At 35.7% G+C, this 21,554-nt stretch overlaps 1 protein-coding gene across 12 annotated transcripts in view; it reads left to right on the forward strand.

Annotated features, from left to right (window-relative positions):
* CARF (calcium responsive transcription factor) overlaps positions 1-21,554 on the forward strand; it is a 100,681-nt gene that overhangs the window by 65,753 nt on the left and 13,374 nt on the right. For 11 of the 12 annotated variants that reach the window (XR_008956286.1, XR_008956283.1, XR_008956289.1 and 8 more), the window contains one exon: positions 6,144-6,310. The gene's annotated coding sequence lies outside the window, so the exon portion shown is untranslated. Of the gene's footprint in view, positions 1-486; positions 2,702-6,143; positions 6,311-21,554 lie in introns of those variants that run through there. The other variant, XR_008956288.1, reaches the window with a different exon arrangement.

The raw sequence follows: 21,554 nt of genomic DNA on the forward strand, positions 1-21,554 counted from the left end.
CTCGGGCTCCTCAGGAATGAAGATTTGAGTCATACTGATGTGAGAAACAAAGGCAAAAGAAAATTTGAATTTCCTTACTACTTAACAGCCCATTGACAAGTCCTTGAAACAGGCGGAGTGACATTCCTCTAGGAACTCCGCTGCCTCCATGTTAATACTTTGCTAAGGGCAAAAGGCAATGTTAGCCTGACCCTCAGGATCCTGTAAGTCTCCTTTAACATATAAAAATTCCTTTGGAAGCTTCCTTTATCTCTACACCCCAAGATATATGTTGGCAGTCAGATATACATCTGAACAGTCTCATGACTAAGGTTTTATTGGACAGTAATAGATGACCTTTTCCTAACAACAGCTAGCCCCATCAAGGCCCTGGAAACCTTGTTTCCAAAATTTCTTAGATACTTAAACTATCCCTAACCCCCTCCCAACTTGAAAGTATATAATCGCCACTCCTCATGACCCCAGTGCAGCTCTTTCTGCCCACAGGTCCTGTCCCTGTGCTTTAATAAAACCACCTTTTTGACCAAAGACATCCAAAGAATTCTTTCTTGGCCGTCGGCCCCGAACCCCAGCATCGTTTCTACATCAATACCACCAGTAAGCCTCCAAGACCTGATCGGGTAACAGCTGAGGGTGATTATAGTTATTAGAATAACTACTGGAAGTGGGAGAGCATGAATACCAGTTGGAACTCCAAATATAAACTAGAGTGTCAGAGGTTCCTTCTGAGTTTTTCCTCAGGAAGATGGACCCAGAAGAACCACGGAACACCCACACTCTGACCTGTGGGAAGAGAGAAATCTGTTCAGCACAAGAGGTAGGCCATGGCAGCTATGAAAATGAGCCGCTCAGAGCTCCTGCTGCAGGTGGAGTAATTGACAAATGGTCCCAGGTGCTATGTTCTGGATCTACCATGGTGCTTGAGCAGAAGCTGTGCTTCCCACAGGCTGCTCCCAGACAACGGCTGAGACAGCAAAAGTACAAAGATGGTCCCATTCCTGTGAGAAGGAGGCCTCTTTGACTTGAGATTTCCCCATCAGCCTTGCAGACTTACTCAATACTAATGAGACCCTTCCATTGAAGAACTGAAGTTAGATCACCCCCCCCCCCCAACCTCATAAATATCTCACCTTTGCCCTTCCTCCTCAGACACTGCTAAGATCTGTCAAGGTAGTATTCTCCTTACTGCAATAAGCAAAAAACTTAGTTTTGTTTTATCAACAGGTTATTGTAGTGGTATTTTTATAGAGATAGCACTCAACAGATGAAAAGGAACCATCATTCAAAAAGCAGAGGGAAGAGCCTCACAGGTAGGAGGCACAGTAAATGCAAAGGCCTTGAGGTGGAAAAAAGGTATTAAAGGACAGAAAGGCCAGTGTGGTTTTAGCTTAGAAGCAATAGAGAAGGTGGTATGAGATAAGGTCAGAAAAGTACAGAGGCCTTGGAGTCCATGGTAATGGTAGTATCAGTTTCATTCTGAGTAAAACAAAACCCATTAGAGGATTTTTATTTTAGGAGTGATATACCTGGGTTTCTGTGTTGTAGAAGAATGTGTTATAGAGGGACATGAATGGAAATGGGGCCAGCAATTAGGTTATTGGAACGGCACAGGTGAGAGCTTAGGTGATTTGGAATCTAAAGTGATAGTGAGAGGCAAAGAGAAATGGACAAATTCAGGATATATTTTGCAGATAGAATCATCAGGACTTGCTGACTGGTTGGCTGTTGGGAGGACATGTGGGAATGTATGTGAAGGAAGGGAAAGTATAAAGAATGACTCCAGCCAAGGTTTTAGCCTTGAGCAACTGTGTGAATGGTAGGGAATTTTACTGAGTTGAGGAAAACTGAGGGGAGGAGTAGATTCAGAAGAGAAAAGCAAGAGCTCTTTTTTGAACCTGGTTAGTTTTGACTTCCAAATGGAAATGTTAAGTAGACACTTAGAGTTGTAAATCTAGAGGTCAGGATTGGAGATAAACATTTTTGTGATCTATCAACATATGGATGGTAAAGAGAAACTAGAGAACAGAGAGATCACCTGAGGGAAAAAATGCAGGTGAAGAAGAGAAGAATGCCTGGGATCTAGCCCTGAGGCCCTCCATCATTCAGGTTAGCTAGAGCAGGAAATAATACATCTAAGAAGATAAAGGGAACACCAAGAATGTTTATAACTGGTAAATTGAGTCCACTTTGGAACCTGTGAGGAAATATTGGGGCAGGGAGTATCTCAGATTAGATTTGTTGCTAATTAAAGCAATCTCTTCAGTCCCTTAGTTAACAAATACATATTTAATGTATACAGTGTATTGTAACAGAGGTGTCCAAGAGACATTACAATAACAGGTGGTAAGTCCAGTCTGAATGGCCCTTAATAAACCATGTTTATCTATAATGCTCCCCTACAAGTGAGGCATATCAGATTTTTACACTTGATTATAAAAATATTTCAGAAAACTTTCTTTTGCTTTCTAGTCTTTCTTTCTTTTTCTAAAGATTTTATTTATTTATGAGAGAGAGAGTACACAAGGCAGGGAGGGGCAGAGGGAGAGGGAGAAACGGGCTCCCCTCTGTCCCCAAGATCATGACCATGTCCGGAGGGCAAACACTCAACCAACTGAGCCACCCAAGTGCCCATTTTCTAGTCTTTTTTAAACCAACTACTTTGAACTCTCAATTTTTATCTTTTTTAGACATTATTCAATTTTTAATAAGCATTAAACTTTTTTACTTATTTTGCTTTTACCTAAAATTTGGTTAGGTGGCAGTAATAAATTATGCCTTTAAAAAGATGAGTAGAATTATATAAATATATTAACTATCTTAAGAAGACCCTTCCTCTCTTTTCACGTTTGATTAGCATTTGAAAATACATTGTGATGCTTTGATATTCTTCAAGAAGAATTTAACCAAAGGATATAGGAAAGAACAAAACAACATCTAGCTTGTGGTAGCTATAAAACAATTTGTGGCTTTCAGAGTAACAGACTTCTGTATCAGTTGCATAATAGTGATTATTTATTCATCGAGTCTTTTTATTTCCATGGAAACACTGAGATCATTTTAATTTTTAATTACACTAGAGTTTACAGTTCCATAGATTTTAACTCTAGTAGCAAGTACAGAAGCTAGAGCTTTACCCATTTCCACTTTAAAAAATATAAAGGAGGAAGAGTGGGTTTTAAATGATCATGAATTTCATTTAGTTACAACCTTTAGCTGTATAATTTCTCCTAAACCTGCCCTGAAATTTTATGTCCAATTAATTCTTCAATTTTTGTGTATACCCTTTGGCTGAAAGTATTTTCACAGGAAATAACTGCAGTGTGAAATTCAGCAATGGGTGCTGTTATGTAGTTGGTGAGATATCTAAAGTTGTTGTGAAGTAGTAGAAACAGAGGACTAGATCTGCCACTTATTTAGTTGAATTATCTTAGGTGAATCACTTCATTTCTCTGGCCCTTGATTTCTTCCTCTGCAACCTGAGGACTGAAGTTGAATGATAGAATTCAGTGGTCCTCTGAAATAGCTTGGCCGTGTGGTGCCCAGGACTTGTGGCAACTATCCACATGGGCCTTACAAATATGTTGATAATATGACAGGAGTATTTGTCAACAGGGACTGGATGCAGAACAGTAATAAAAAGCTATTAAATGGAACAACTTGTTCACTAAGTGGGTCTGGTGAAGATTTTATAGGTAGGAAATCTTTTTTTTTTTTTTTTAACCCCCTTTCCGTATCATTAAATTTTCTGGTATATAAGTTTTACAGGTTTGGTTCCTATTTGATCAAGGTAATTTTCAGAGTGCAAACGTTGTTGTAGTCGTTCTATTTTATTGCTAGTTGTTGTTAATCTCTTACTGTGCCTAATCTATAAGTTAAAATTTATCATAGGTATGTATAGGAAAAAACAGCATGTATAGAGTTTAGTATTATCCATGGTTTCAGGCCTCCATTGAGGGTCTCAGAACATTTCTCCCATGGATAAGAGAGGACTACTGTAATTGGTCTTCTATAAACATAATTTGGATCATATGCAGTTATAACTCCTGCTTTTTAAAAACATGAACATTACATTGTATTGAAGGTTTTTTCAAAATTATTTTTAATTGGTGCATAATATTGCATAACATGTTTTTCAAATCTATTTTATTCATCCCCAGATTGTTGAACATTTAAATATTTTCAATATTATTAATGCCAAATGGTTTTTGTATAAAAGTCGTTTTTTGCATCTCTGACTGCCATGTTTTTGGTTTGGGTTCCCACATATAAAATAACTGTTTAAAACATAAGCAGGGGCACCTGGGTGGCTCAGTCGTTAAGCATCTGCCTTTGGCTCAGGGCATGATCCCAGGTTCTAGGATCGAGCCCCGCATCGGGCTCCCTGCTCCTTTGGGAGCCTGCTTCTTCCTCTCCCACTCCTTCTGCTTGTGTTCCCTCTCTCACTGGCTGTGTCTCTGTCAAATAAATAAATAAAATCTTTAAAAACAAATAAATAAAAGCATAAGCATTTTTACTCTTGGTAATATTATCAAATTTTTTTCCGTGTTATATTGTTTGTCTATCTCAAAGTAATTTTTGATTGTGCATTTAATCACATCCTCATGAGAATTAAATATGGTAATTTAAAGACTTTCTAATTTTAAATACCTTACTTTTGTTGAAATTAACCTTTTTTATTAGTGAGCTGTTTTTCATATATATTTTTTATGTGAAATATAATATTTTCACTAGCCCATTTTTACATTGCAATTCAGTTAAAAAATCAGTTTCTGTTGGCCTTGAATTTTTTAAAAATGCTAAAAAACATTTCTTTTTTTATTTTTCATTTTTAAATATATTTTTTTAGATCTTTGAATCATCTGATTTATTAAAGTCAATGAAAAACATTTAGGGAAAAGCAGAAGAGAGATGGGGAAAGCTGACTCCCTTAGGATGAGGTGTAAATCAGTGAAGGAACTGCCCAATGTGAATCCTGTGTTATGTTATGCTCATAAATCCTATCTTTCTCTCTTTAGTCTTTTGTTTATTTTTTAAAAACATGTTTATGCGATCATTGTTTTTCTTTTATTACTTGAGTAGATCTCTGGTTGTAAAAGATTCAAATATGGAAATACATATAGGAAATTACTTCCTCCCTGACACACTTCCTTATAGATAACCATTATCAATAGCATTTTAGAATACAGTATTCCCATACTTACTCTATTAATATGTACATATCTCCATATTCTTTCAATATGTATATATATATACATGGATATATATATATATACATATATATATATAAATGTAAATGGATCATATAATACCTACTATTCAGAATCTTAGTTTCTTTACCTAACAGTATATCTTCAAGAGCTTTCTTTTTCTCCCCACAATGTAAGAAGCATCCTTTCCCTCATTATACATAGGACACATGATCATAATAAAAAATTTGATTAAGATATGAAAGATGTTTTCAAAATAATAAAAATCACCTGAAATCAGTCCAGAGATAACCACCATTAATATTTTGGCAACCATTCTTTCATGCATCTCTTAATATATCTTATGTAATTAATGTTTATTCTGATACCAGCTGGTATACTGCAATTCAATTCTGGCACTAATCACCCAAAGTTAGCACAGACCACGCAAAATTTAAAGGCATGGTCTCCAACAAGACTGCCCCTACTTCAGACACCAGTCAAAAGTGGGGTCCCCAGGCCACCTGCCTGTCCAGCTGCCTACAAATCTGGGACAATCCCATGACCTTTGAAGGTTTGATAATTTGCTGGAATGACTCAGAACTATACTTAACAATTACAGTTTATTAGAAGGTTACAAGACAGAAACAGCCTAATAAGAGACATTTAAGGCGAGGTCTGGAAGAGTCCTGAATGCAGAGGTTCCCTTACCTTTTCCTCATGGAATCAGGGCACTTCGCCCTCCTATCATATCAATGTGCTCACCAACCAGGAAGGACCACTGAGCTTCATGACTGGAGCTTTTATTGGAGTTAATTACATAGATAAAATTGATTAAATCATTGGTCTGTGATGGAACTCATTCTCCAGCCCCCTCCTTTTCCCAGGGTCAGGAGATTGGGTTGATACCATGTGACGCAAAGCCCCAACCTTCTAATCGCATGGTTGGTCTTTCAGGCCTGACCAGCTATCCTGAACTATCCTGAAGTTATCTAGGGCCCACCATGAGTAACATCATTTGCATGAATTCAGATGTGATCCAAAGGGCTCATGAATAATAGAGACATTCCTTTTACTTGGAAAATTCTAGAAACTTAGTTCACTCCCAGGAACCAAAGACAAAGGTGAGTTAAATTCTTTATTATACAGAAGTGTCATAGTTTGTTTTTTATTGTACCTGCGTATTTTTGTCTCTGATTTCTTACTGTGTCTATATGTTAGTTCTACCTCATTTTTTCCCCAAGGCATGTGGAATAATAACATATTTTATATATTAAATGTATTAACTCTGTCCATAAATAGTTCCTTTTCCCTTTTCCTAGTTTGCCCTTTAATTTGGTAATTAAAATGCTTAGTCCTATGCTTAGTCCTTCTCCTTTAGACAGCAAATAAATATTTACCTAAAATTTCTTACAGCTTTTAAGTCTTTTTTCCCCATATATTGAACTTATTTTGGTATAGAGTACAAGTAAAGTTTAAATGGAGTTTTTTTTTTAAGTAACCAATTGTCCCAACACAGTGAAATGAATTTTCATTTTTCAGATTCATCCTTGCAAGGAATGGGTGAGTTGTAAGGAATTAGGGGTTTGATATGTTATAAGGAAGGTATTATTATCCCCATTTTTTAGATGAAGACACTGAGATTCAAAGTGTTTAAATAATTTCCCCCAGTTTATCTGGAAAAGGCAGAAAATTAAATAATTTCCCCCAGTTTATCTGAATCTAAAGCCTAAAAAACACATTTTTTAAATAGATTTTTTTGAAAAGGGCATTTAATAAATAGCCAACATTGGAATCACACGTAAGTACCAAATGACTTAGTGGGTACCTAAGATTATAAAATAATTTGTTCTGATATGAAGATTGAAAATTAAACAGAACATAGGTGAAATTCTAGTCATGACAGTGGAAAATTACATTAAGTATAAATCTGGATCCCCAAACAAAATAAATTTCATCATGTTGATCAATTTAAATTAATACTCTACTTGCTACTGAATCATACAGAAATGACCAAAAATGTTCACTAAATTTTGGGGGTATGTTTATAATGGTTCAACTGGAAAGTTTTGTGATGCACATGTTAAGAAAATTCATGTTAAGAAGTCCAAAGGGGAATATTAAAGAGATAGCAATCTGCCTGAGCAGCTCAAATAGAGAGACTCCTGCATTATAGAGGACTATTCAAAGACACATGCTATACATTAAGACAGAAAGTGATTAAATCCCAAATTGAAGGTCACAAGAGATGTTGATTCGTGATCAAGTGACTTCACAAAAGCAATTCCTTGTACTGTATTTAAGGGTGAACAGCACAGATTCATTTGTTTAATGATGGTAATGATGGGTAATGAGTTTTAGGAGGGCCAGATAGTTGGTAAAAACAGTTTAGTGGGAAAGTATTCCTTCTTTTTTTCTCTTCTTAAGTCTGTGTTAGGGCACACTGGGAAACATTTATACTTAAAAACTAGAATGGTAAACTGAAAAGAAGGAGGAAAATAATTCAGATTGCTGCAGATGAATAAAATAGTTAAAATTTCATAGATACAAAGCAAGTGGAGAGGATGCCATTTTGTGAAATATTGCATCAGCATTCACTATATTTATGTAGTAATACATATACTTTTTTTTTTTTTTAAGTAGCCTCTGTGCCCACAGTTGGACTTAAACTTGTGACCCTGAGATCAAGAGTCACATGCTCTATGGACTGAGCCAGCCAGGCACCCCATAATATATTTACTATTAAATATATTACTGCATACATTATGAAAATTGACTACTGCATATATTATAAAAATCTACTCTAGACTCTGACTTCCTATATTAATTTTCCCTTTAGATACTATTGTATTGGGTTAATGCTTTATAGTAATAATAATATTAATGTGAAATGTATAGTTTGTAGAAAAACCCATAATATATACAATATCTCATGTGCTGTTTATATTTCCCTCATGAGATAGGGTTTGTTATTCACTTTATTTCTAAGTATTTTCGCATTGCTTAACTTCACAAAATTTCTGTGATAGAACCAAGTGTAAGTAATCATTTCTTATTTTATTGCTGCGGACACTAAATAATAGGGAATAAGTGGCATATTTATTACATGTGAAGTCATTTGGAGCTGAAATTATTTAGACATAATCATTTGGAAGTAGTCTTCTTATACTTAGCTGAGTAATTTTAAAATTTGAGATTAGATAAGCCACAACTATTAAATCTTAGAATTTTTAAATTTCCTACTTTCTCTAGCTTTGCAATAATTCTGCTTACAATGCAGGACTGAAAGCATTTATTTTATAGAGAAAATGAGCAGAAGTTAACTAAGTCACTTGTCACGAAACAGGAATTATATTAATTTATGAAGAATTGTGTAGACCTTGTATGTAGATATAAAATTAAATGCACAGCGAATGATAATATAGTCATTTGTTCTTTCAGTAATGTATATCAGCTTACAATGCAAGCCCTAATGTTTCAAAGGTCATTTAAAAGGAGAAATATTGGGGCACCTGGTGGCTCAGTCGGTTAAGCGTCTGACTCTTGGTTTTGCTCAGGTAATGATCTCAGGGTTCATGCTCCGAGTCTGCTAGAAATTCTCTCCCTCTCCCCCTCCCTCCTCTTCTGCCCCCCCATCCCCACCTTCTCCTTGCATTCTCCCCCTCCCTCTCTCTCTAAAACAAATAAAATCATTTAAAAAAAAAAACTCCTTTATAAAGAGAAATAAAAGGAAAAATAGTATAATGATTTGCTACCTAGCAACATGCACTTTCTTTTTCACTTGTCTGCCCTATTCTTCTCCATGTTACACAGCATTCAGACTATCAGTAATGGTGGAATATAAAGCCATTGTTTATTTTGTTGGAGTAGGCATTTAATTAGGTTCTAGCAGGAAGCCTAGAGGCCACCAAAGAAGTCATGGCCAGCTGTCTGGAAACTCAGAGCCTGTCCTAGCAGCACTTCACAAGAATCCAGATCAGACGAGACAAATCCAAGATGGCAGGGGCCATGACAGGAAACCCCTGACCAACTAAGGAGGAAAAGGGCTCCAAACTCTGCTTCTAAGAAATCCTTGCCCTGAGTAATGGATATGCCACCCCCTCGTTAACAACTGTCACTAAAATGGAAACCCAAACCCGAGTCACAGCTCCCATGCTTATTCTTTCTTTTTCATTCTCACTCTCACTGTCTTTATTTTAATTCTAGTAGAGTTAACATATAGGGTTATATTATTTTCAGGTGTACAATGCAGTGATTGAACAATTCTATACATAACTCAGTGCTCATCATGATAAGTGTACTCTTTAATCCTCGTCACCTATTTCACCCATCCCCCCGCCTTCCTCTCCTCTGGTAACCACCATTTTCTTCTCTATATTTAACAGTCTGTTTCTTGGTTTGTCTCTCTTTCTCTTTTTTTCCCCTTTGTTTGATTTGTTTCTTAAATTTCACATATGAGTGAAATCATACAGTATTTGTCTTTCTCAGACTGACTTATTTTGCTTCACATTATACTCTCTAGCTCCATCCATGTTGTTGCAAATGGCAAGATTTCATTCTTTTTAATGACTAACATTCCATTATATATCCAAATCTATATCTATCTATATCTATCTATCTATCTATCTATCTATCGCATCTGTTGATGGACATCTGGGCTCTTTCCATATTTTGGCTATTGTAGACATTGCTGCTATAAACATTGGGGTGCTTGTATCCCTTCAAATCAGCATTTTTTTTTATCCTTTGGGTAAATACCTAGTAGTGTGATTGCTGGATTGTACAATAGTTCTGTTTTTAACTGAGGAATTTCCATAGTGTTCTCCAGAGTGGCTGCACCAGTTCGCATTCTCACCAGCAGTGCAAGAAGGTTTCCCTTTCTCTGCATCCTTGCCAACACCTGTTGTTACTTGTACTATTGAATTTAGCCCTTCTGACAGGTGTGAAGTGATATCTCATTGTAGTTTTGATTTGCATTTTCCTGATGATGATTGATGTTGAGCATCTCTACATGTGTCTTTTGGCCATTTGTATGTCTTCTTTGAAGACATGTCTGTTCTTGTCTTCTACCCATTTTTAATTGGGTTATTTTTTTTTTTTAGTTGTTTAGTTGTATAAGTTCTTTATATATTTTGGACACTAACCCTTTATTGGATATATTATTTGCTAATATCTTCTCCTATTCTATAGGTTTCCTTTTCATTTTGTTGACTGTTTCCTTTGCTGTGCAAAAAGAAGCTCTTTATTTTAATGTAATCCTAACAGTTTTGTTTTGTTTGCTTTTGTTTCCCTTGTCTCAGGAGACGTATGTAGAAAGATGTTGCTATGGTTGATGTCAGAGAAATTCTAGGATTTTTATGGTTTCAGGTCTCATATTTAGGTCTTTAATCCATTTTGAGTTTATTTTTGTCTATGATATAAGAAAGTGGTCCTGTTTCTTTCTTTTGCTTATAGCTGCCCAGTTTTCCCAACACCACTTGTTGAAGAGATTGTCCTTTCCCCATTGGATATCCTTTCCTACTTTGTCAAATATTCATTGACCATATAATTATGGGTTTATTTCTGGGTTTTGTATTCTGTTCCATTGATCTATGTGTCTACTTGTGTGAAAGTACCATGCTGTTTTGATTACTATAGCTTTGTAATGTAACTTGAAATCCGGAATTGTGATGCTTTGAGCTTTGGTTTTCTTTTTCAGAATTGCTTTGGCTATTCAAGGTCTTTTGTGGTTCCATACAAATTTTAGGATTGTTCATCCTAGTTCTGTGAAAAATGCTGTTGGTATTTTGATAGGAATGCTTTAAATCTGTAGATTGCCTTGGGTAGTAATAACATTTTAACAATATTTGTGCTTCCAGTCTGTGAGCATGAATTGTCTTTCCATTTCTTTGTGTTATCTTCAATTTCTTTCATCAGTGTTTTATAGTTTTCGGAGTACAGGTCTTTCACCTCTGTTTAGGTTTATTCCTAGGTATCTTATTATTTTTGGTGCAATTGTAAATGGGATTGTTTTCTTAATTTCTCTTTCTGCTGCTTCATTATTGGTGTATAGAAACGCAACAGATTTCTGTACACTGATTTTGTATCTTGCAATTTTACTGAATTCATTTATCAGTTCTAGTAGTTCTTTTGGTGGAGTGTTTGGAGTTTTCTATATATAGTATCATGTCATCTGCAATAGTGAATGTTTTACTTCTTCCTTAATAATTTGGATGCCTTTTATTTCTTTCTGTTGTCTGATGGCTGTGGCTAGGATTTCCAGTACTATTTTGAATAAAATGGTGAGAATGGACTTCTTCATCTTGTTCCTAACCATAGGGGAAAGTTCTCAGTTTTTCCCCATTGAGTTTGATGTTAGGTGTGGGTTTTTCATATAAGGCCTTTATTATGTTGAGGTATATTCCTTCTAAACCTACTTTGTTGAGGGTTTTTATCATGAATGGATGTTATACTTTGTCAAATGCTTTTTCTGCATCTATTGAAGTGATTACATGGTTTTTATCCTTTTTCTTATTGATGTACTGTCTCTCACTGATTTGTTTGGGAACATTCAACCATTGTTGCATCCCAGGAATAAATCCCACATGATCATGATGAATGATTATTTTAATGTTTTGTTGGATTTGGTTTGCAGTATTTTGTTGAGGATTTTTATATCTATGTTCACCGAAGATACTGCCCTGTAGTTCTCTTTTTTTTTTTGTGGTGTCTTTATCTGGTTTTGGTGTCAGGGTGATATTGTACTCAGAGAATGAGTTTGGAAGTTTTCTTTCCTCTTGTATTTTTTGCAATAGTTTGAGAAGAAGGGATATTAACTCTTCCTTTAATGTTTGGTAGAATTTGCTTGTGAAGCCATCTGGTCCTGGATTTTTGTTTTGGGTGAGTGTTTTTGATTACTGATTCAATTTCATTGCTGGTAATCAGTGTGTTCAAATTTTCTATTTCTTCCTCATTCAGTTTTGGGAAGTTATATGTTTCTAGAAATTTATCCATTTCTTGTAGGTTGTCCAGTTTGTTGGCATATGATTTTTCATAATATTTCCTCATAATTATTTATATTTCCTTGGTGTCGGTTGTTATTTCTCCTTTCATTTGTGATTTTGTTCTTTCTCTCTCTCTCTCTCCCCTCTCTCAAGCTCTTCTGCTCTCACATCTCAAGAGTGTACTTTCACTTTAATAAACTTTCCTGCTTGTGTTGCTCCTTTGCTGTCCTGTGTCTGTCCTTGAATTCTTTCTTGTGCTGAGAATAAGAACCTTTAGCAACATCTTTGGGATGGGCTGGGATGAGACCCCTGGGCCTGGGGGTCTCCCAAGTTCACCTGGCAGCAATTTAACTTATATTTACTTTACCTGGTTCCAAAATAAGATAATAGATAACATTTATTGAGTGCCAGATGCTTTATATTTATCAGTTAATCCTCACACCGTGGCCTGGGTATTATTATCCCAGTTTTATGGAAGAAAAATAAACAGATTAAGTACCTTGCCCAAGATTATACATAGCTAGGAAGCCAAGAATCAAAGCTCTAAACCCAAGACTTTTTTACTCCAAAGTCTGTGTTATAATCAGATTTAACTCTAAATTAAACAATTTGTGAGCTATCAAAATTTACCATATGTAAGAGTATACTTCCTGTAAACCTAGAGTCTGTAAATTAAAAGATAAGGGACTGTAGGATGTGCATTAATATATTAATGGGGGAACTGATATTTTTTCCAAAGTAGTATTAACACTTTAATTTTATTGGCAACCCACCTTGATCTTTGAAATCTCTTACCATAATATATTTAGTTAAAAAGATATTATAAAGATTTAATAAATAGAGGGACAATCTTTAAGTTTTCTTTCTTTTTCTTTAATGTAAGTTCACACCCAACATGGGGCTCAAATTCACAACCCCAAAATCAAGAGTTGCATGCTCTACCTAGTGAGCCAGCCAGGCACAACTTTAAGGAACATTGGCACTGAACTACTACTGTCTTAGATTTTTGTAAACCAAATAGTTCAAAGGATATTTAAGTTGGAAAGTAAGCATTACATTCTGTAATTCATACACATTTGAAACTTCCTAGATTTCAGATCTTTTCTAGGTTGCCAAGAGTTTATGAGTGGATGTTGACTTTTGTCACATACTGTGTCTTTTGAGATCACTATATAATTTTCCTCCTTTCGTCTGTTACATTGGTGAAATGCATAGATTTATTTTTTTAAGTTTTTATTTAGTTACAGTTAGTTATCATACAGCATTATGTTAGTTTCAGGTGTTCAATATAGTGATTCAACCCTTCCATACATCACCCTTTGTTCATTACCACAAGTGTACTCCTTAATCTCCATCATCTGTTTAACCCTTCCCCCCACTTCTTCTGCCCTCTGGTAACCATCAGTTTGTTTTCTATATAAATTGATGTTTAAATGATACATGTCATACATATCTTCTGGTACACACACACACACATTTTCTCCAGCTATATAAAAGTAGTTGGATCATTGGATATATATATCTTTAGCTTTCCCAGATAGTGCCAAACTGATTTCTAAACTGATTATACCCATGTATACTCTCACTAACAGTGTATGATAATTGCAGTTTCATATCTTTAACAATGCTTTTTGTTGTCAGACTTACTAGTTTTTCAAAACTGATAAATATTTAGTGTTTTTTAAATTGTGGTTTTAATTTGCATTTCCTTAAGTGCAAATGAGTTTGAGTACCTTTTCAATATTTGTTCACCATTTGTATTTCCCTTCCTGTGAATGGCCAATCCAAATATTTTATTCATTTAAAAGCTTAGTTTCTTCTCAAGAAACAAGAAAGTTCTTAAATACACAACCTAACCTTACACCTAAAGGAGGTAGAGAAAGAACAGCAAATAAAGCCTAAACCCAGCAGGAGAGGAGAATTAATAAAGATTAGAGCAGAAATCAATGAAATAGAAACCAAAAGAACAGTAGAACAGATCAACAAAACTAGCTGCTGGTTCTTTAAAAGAATTAATAAGATCGATAAACCCCTGGCCAGACTTATCAAAAAGAAAAGAGAAAGAACCCAAATAAATAAAATCATGAATGAAAGAGGAGAGATCACAACCAACCCCAAAGTAATACAAACAATTATAAGAACATATTATGAGCAACCGTATGCCCACAAATTAGGCAATCTGGAAGAAATGGATGCATTCCTAGAAGTGTATGATCTACCAAAACTGAAACAGGAAGAAATAGAAAACCTGAACAGACCCACAGCCAGCAAGGAAATTGAAATAGTAATCAAAAATCTCCCAAAAAACAAGAGTCCAGGGCCAGATGGCTTCCCAGGGGAATTCTACCAAACATTTAAAGAAGAATTAATACCCATTCTTCTGAAGTGATTTCAAAAAAAAAAGAAAAAAAAAAAAGAAAAGAAAAGAAAGGGAAGGGAAGGAAAACTTCCAAACTCTTTCTATGAGGCCAGCATTACCTTCGTCCCAAAACCAAAGAAACACCCCACCAAAAAGGAGAACTACAGACCAATATCCCTGATGAACATGGATGCAAAAATTCTCACCAAGATACTAGCCAATAGAATCCAACAGTATATTAAAAGGATTATTTACCATGACCAGGTGGGATTTATTCCAGGGCTGCAAGGGTGGTTCAACATCTGCAAATCAGTCAGTGTGACACACTACATTAATAAAAGAAAGGACAAGAATGATATGATCCTCTCAATGTAGAAAAAACATTTGACAAAGTACAGCATCCTTTCTTGATTAAAACTCTTCACAGTATAGGGGTAGAAGGAACATACCTCAAGATCATAAGTGCTATATTCGAAAAGCCCACAGCAAATATCATCTCATGAGGAAAAACTGAGAGCTTTTCCCCTAAGGTCAGGAACAGGACAGGAATGTCCACTATCACCACTGTTGTTCAGCGTAGTATTAGAAGTCCTAGCCTCAGCCATCAGACAACAAAAAGAAATAAAAGGCATCCGAATCGACAAAGAAGTCGTCAAACTCTCACTTGTTGTGGATAACAAACTCTCACTCTTCCACTCTATGTGAAAAACCCAAAAGACCCACCCCCAAATTGCTAGAACTCATACATGGAGTCAGCAGAGTGGCAGGATATAAAATCAATGCACAGAAATCAATTGCATTTCTATACACTAACAATGAGATAGAAGAAAGAGAAATCAAGGAGTCAGTCCCATTTATGATTGCACCCAAAACCATGAGACGGCTAGGAATAAACCTAACCAAAGAGGAAAAGGATATGTCCTCAGAAAACTATAGAACACTCCTGAAAGAAATTGAGGAAGACACAAAGAAATGGAAAAACATTCCATGCTCATGGATTGAAGAACAAATACCACTAAATGTAGGTAGCATAGGCTACCTAGAGCAATCTATACTTTCAATGCAATCCCTATCAAAATACCATCCACTTTTTTTCACAGAGTTGGACAAATAATCCTAAAATTTGCATGGAACCAGAAAAGACCCCAAATAGCCAAAGGAATGTTGAAAAAGAAAACCAAAGCTGGTGGCATCACAACTCCAGACTTCAAGCTGTATTTCAAAGCTGTAATCATCATGACAATATGGTAGTGGCACAAAAACAGACACATTAGATCAATGGAACAGAAGAGAGAACCCAGAAATGGACCCTCAACTCTATGGTCAACTAATCTTTGACAAAGCAGGAAAGAATATCCAACGGGAAAAAGACAGTCTCTTCAACAAATTGTGTTGGGAAAATTGGACAGCCACATGCAGAAGAATGAAGCTGGACTATTTCCATAGCAACTACTTACGAGACACATCTCCTGAGGCAAGGGAAACAAAAACAAAAATAAACTATTGAGACTTCATCAAGATAAAACTTCTGCACAGCAAAGGAAACAGTCGACAAAACCGTAAGACAACCAACAGAATGGGAGAAGATATTTGCAAATGTCTTATCAGATAAAGGACTAGTAGCCCAAATCTATAAAAAATTTATCAAACTTAACACCCAAAGAACAACTAATCCAATCAAGAAATGGGCAGAAGACATGAACAGACATTTCTCCACAGAAGACATACAAAGGGCCAACAGACATATGAAAAAGTGCTCAACATCACTTGGCATCAGGGAAATACAAATCAAAACCACAATGAGATACCACCTCACACCAGTCAGAATGGCTAAAATTAACATGTCAGGAAATGACAGATGTTGGTGAGGATGCAGAGTAAGGGGACCCTCCTACACTGTTGGTGGGAATGCAAGCTGGTGCAGCTACTCTGGAAAACAGTATCGATGTTCCTGAAAAAGTTGAATATAGAGCTACCCTACGACCCAGAAATTGCACTACTAGGTATTTACCCCAAAGATACAAAGGTAGTGATCGGAAAGGGCACCTGCACCCCAGTGTTTATAGCAGCAATGTCCACAATAGCTAAACTATGGAAGGAGTCTAGATAAATGGATTGACAGATGAATGGATAAAGATGTGGTATATATATGTACAATGGAATACTACTCAGCCATCAAAAAATTGAAATCTTGCCATTTGCAACAAAATAGAACTAGAGGGTATTATACTAAGCAAAATAAGTCAGTCAGAGAAATACAATTATCATATGATCTCACTGATAAGTAGAATTTAAGAAACAAGGCAGAGGATAATAGGGGAAGAGAGGGATAAATAAAATTAGACAAAATCAGAGAGGGAGACAAGCCATAAGAGACTCTTAATCATAGAAAACAGACTGAGGGTTGCTGGAGGAGAGAGGGGTGGGGATTGGGGTAACTGGGTGATACACTATATGTTAATTTAATTTAGGTGCGCCTGGGTGGCACAGCGGTTAAGCGTCTGCCTTTGGCTCAGGGTGTGATCCCGGCGTTCCGGGATCGAGCCCCACATCAGGCTCCTCTGCTATGAGCCTGCTTCTTCCTCTCCCACTCCCCCTGCTGTGTTCCCTCTCTCGCTGGCTGTCTCTGTCTCTGTCAAATAAATAAATAAAATCTTTAAAAAAAAAATTTAAATAAGAAATAAAATCTTTTTAAAAAGTAAAAGAAAAACTTAGTTTCTATTACTTTTTTATTGGAATTCTATATATATTCCAAATAAGAGTGTTTTATTAAAAATATGTGTTTCAAATATATTTTCACATTCCAGGGTATCTTTTTGCTCTATGACGCTTTTGAAGAATAGGCTTTTAAAATTTTAATGACGTTAACATTATCAAATTTTTCCCTTATAGCTAGTGCTTTGTTTCTTTTTAAAGAAATCACTGTGAGAAAGTCTAAACTGGCTCATGCAGACAAACCACATTTAACAGTTTTTTATGTTGACAGTCCAGCTAAAGTTCCAAGCCAGCAGCCAGCATCTAGTTCTTGCCATGTAACTGAAGATGTCACCAGATTATTTCAGCCCTCAGCCATTGAGTCATTCCCAGCCTTTGAGTTTTCTAGCCAAAGCCCCAGACATGGTAGAACAGAGACTAGTTATCTCTTCTTTGCTCTGCCCACATCCCTCATCCATGGAATCTGTGAGCACAATAAAATGGTTGTTTTATGCCACTAAGTTTTACTAAGTTTTTTTAAATGCATGGTATAATTATATTTTGTTTAAAAATATGCTTGCATCATCGAATAAATTTATAAAAATGGGGGAATTTGCACACTGAGTTGTCATGGTTGTCTCTGGATCATGCATATTTACAAATAATGACACGAAGTTGGCTAAAAGGAAGAGAAATTTTACTCAAATTTAAAGATATCTGATGATCATTCCAAATATTTATTTTTTATTTAATTTGTTTAAACAAAAAACCAACAACAGTTCATCCATTTCTCCCACCCCTCAACCCCTGTCTCTGACAACGCCAGTCTGTCCTCTCTATCTATGAACTTGGTTTTTATTTATTTAAAAAAATTTTTTTTAGATTCCACATATAAGAGAGATCATACAGTGTTTCTCTTTCTCTTTCTTATTTCACTGAGAATAATGCCTTCGAGGGGCATCACTAAGTTTTAAGATGGTTTATTATGTAAGAATTGTAGAATAAAAAGACCATGGGAACCTTTTAGGAGAATGTTGTGATAGATGAAACTTAATAGTTTTTAGTCTCTGGAGATAATAAGAGAATCAAACAAACCATGTTCAGTCATGCTGATTATGCTGGGAACAGGGTAGTACGGCAGACTGCAAATTGTTCTCCCCAAACCCATTTTCATAGTATTAGCTGAGCATATGGATTCCTAGTGTGAAATGGTATTTTCCAGTATCCTTTCCAGCTGGACGTAGGTGTCGACCAAGGTCTTGCTCATGGCATATGAGAAGTGAGTGCAACTTCTATGTTATCTAAAAGGAACTGTCCCTTCATTTCCACTTTCTCTTCTTTCCTATAAGCTTGTGAAAAAGGACAACATCCTGGGGGTTGAAAGAGCAATGAGAAGGGAAGAACTAGAGTCCTTGAGTCTTTGTGGAATGGAGTTGCCCTATTACCTGGACAGTTTTCCTACTTTAAGACTGTTATAAGAGAAAGCTTAAAATTCATGTCTCATTTAATCCATTGCATTTTATATCTGTGTTACTTAGTTTACTCCCCCACCCACTCCTTAATTTAAACAGGTAGTGAAGAATAGAAATGGAGAAACAGAAAGATAATAGGATTCCCAGGAGTACAGCCTAGGAAGTTGGCAAGACTAGAAATTATCAAGACATCACTTTTTTTTTTTAAGATTTTATTTATTTATTTGACAGAGAGAGAGGCAGCGAGAGAGGGAACAGAAGCAGGGGGAGTGGGAGAGGGAGAAGCAGGCTTCCTACGGAGCAGGGAGCCCGATGCGGGGCTCGATCCCAGGACCCTGGAATCATGACCTGAGCCAAAGGCAGACGCTTAATGACTGAGCCACCCAGGCGCCCCTCAAGACATCACTTTAAAGCAAAATCTGTAAAGGGGGAATCAGGAATCTAAAAGGGAAAGGAAGTTGCTGTCTTTAATCATATGCTGACTCAGCTGGTCAGTTACTGGTCACTCAGGTCTCTGGAATTTATAATCACGTCTATAACCTCTATTGTTTTTTAATAGCTATTACAGCTGACTGATGAGAAATAAAATTTATAATGCATAAAATATTACACATAATGTCCTAATTTGGCTTTTAGAATTTCTTGCCTTTTTTCCATATCCTAGTCAAGTGGAATAACTACACCTCTCTCTCTCTTTAATGATAAACTGTACATTAGGTAAAGTTTACCGTTTTAACTATTTTTAAGTGTACAGTTCCTTACCATTCAGTACATTCACACTATTGTGCAACCATCACCACTATCCATCTCCAGAACTTTTTCATCATCTCTACCTTTAACTCTATAACCATTGAATAACTCCCCATCCTACACCATCCTAAGTGGTTCTCTCTTTTTTGTAATAAAATAGTGAATAAAACATCAGAAAATCTTTAATGAGACTGAGTGGTAACTGCAAACAGTAAGAAGATATAATTAGGAAAGTAGACTTTTGTATGCCATTTCTATTTGTGAAATTATTCAGATGAGGATATATTCTTTGCAGAGGCTGCTTGATTTCTCATCTGGAAACCTAAAAACTAAGCTGAAATTTTTTTCTTTAATTTTCTATTCTCCCTCTTAATTTGTACTGAAACAAGCTTTTGTTTCATTCATACTTATTTCTTTAGGGCACTAATTTCCATCTGCTTATTCACAGCTGGAAACCATGATCTTCTGGATCTACTAATGTGTTTGACCATGATGAATCATGTGATAAACAAAAGCTAATGATCATTTTGGCAGGAAATAAATATGAGAATAATGCTCAGTAAACAAAGATCTTTCCCCTTAATTAAATCCATTATAATAAAATAGGAAAAGTGAAATATGTAAAAATATGTAACTTTTTTTAGAAATGTCTTCAAAAAACTGTGAAGCATTTCATGTTTTATTCATTGTTGAGTTGACTGCCTTTAATATGTGTCAAACTGTCCATTTAAGTAGGATCTACCCGATCTCAGATTTTTTTTAAGTGTTACCTTTTTGATTACTATTAACATTTTATTATAATATGGAAAAGTAAAGTCATAGTTCTCGGCCTTTCCTTTGACACTTTAGATCTCATAATCTTAATTCCAAATAAGCTGATGATTATTAATCCACTTTATTACCCAAACAGAAAAAATAAAAGCCAATAAATCAAATGAATATACAAATCAGAAGAATTATCCAAAAAACTGAAAACCAGTGCCAGATGTAGTTCCTAAGAATGCTACTAGATAAATGTCAGAAATATCACACTTTCTTTACTTTTACTGTGAAGAATGTAGGGAAAGAAAGTAATTGAGATGTATGGTTGTACCACATACATGGGGTAGAGATTACACAGAGGTTTTTTTCTTTTCTTTTCTCTTTCCTTTCTTTTCCTTTTTTAAGATTTTATTTTTAATTAATCTCTATACCCAAAGTGGGGCTCAAATTGAACAACCCTGAGATCAAGAGTCAGCCATGTGACCCTTATTTTCTTTTTAATTCTTACAGTATTTTATTGCTGTAAGACAGAAATAATACTTGATACATAACAAGAGATCTCAAATATTGAATAACTTGAATTTGAATTAGAGCAATTGGATTTCAAAAAAGCTGCTTTCTTAGAAAAAGTAACCTCTCCCAGTCTCAAAATTTTCTTTTCTTCACATTTAAGTAAAAGGAAATAATAATTTAGAAAGAGAAAATGTTAATTTATAAGTAAAATTTCCTGTAATTTCTTTTTTCTTCTTGATTAAAGATTTTTTTTCCCTCTACTGTACACTTTGGAAGTCTTAACTTTCAATTAACTTCCCAGCCACCATAGAAAGTTCATTATACATGAAAGTGAAGTGGTTTTCTTTCATGTTTCAGCTGAATTTGAATTACTGTATTCTGTGTGTTGGGAAGAGGGTAGGATTACATGTTGCCTTGGGAAAGATATCACAAGGTCTAGGACAACAAATATAATTTCAGTCTTGTCAGGGCCTTGCTTTAGAACTCTCATTTCACACAGAATGAAATCTAAATCATTGAGCCAGTATTCAGGACCCACTGTGAGCTAGTTGCAACCTTTATGTTCCCAACCTCATCTCCTTCCTTCTTCTGCCCTAGTTAGACTGCTCAAGTAAATCATGGTCTCTTTAAAATTCGGAGAATTTCCTCAGGAGTTAACCCTTTACCTAAGCATTCTCTTTTCAGACTTCTCTCTTTTTTTTTCTGGACACTCAAATTCTGGAATTCTTTCAAGGTCTAGCTCAGGTACCACTTCCTTCCTTAACTGTTGTAATCATTTGGTGATATCTCCCTGTACATCTCTCCACTGAATGTCCCCACCCCTTTAAGAATTCTC

Source organism: Ursus arctos, unplaced genomic scaffold, assembly GCF_023065955.2.
Source record: "Ursus arctos isolate Adak ecotype North America unplaced genomic scaffold, UrsArc2.0 scaffold_1, whole genome shotgun sequence".
Classification (NCBI taxonomy): Eukaryota; Metazoa; Chordata; class Mammalia; order Carnivora; family Ursidae; genus Ursus; species Ursus arctos.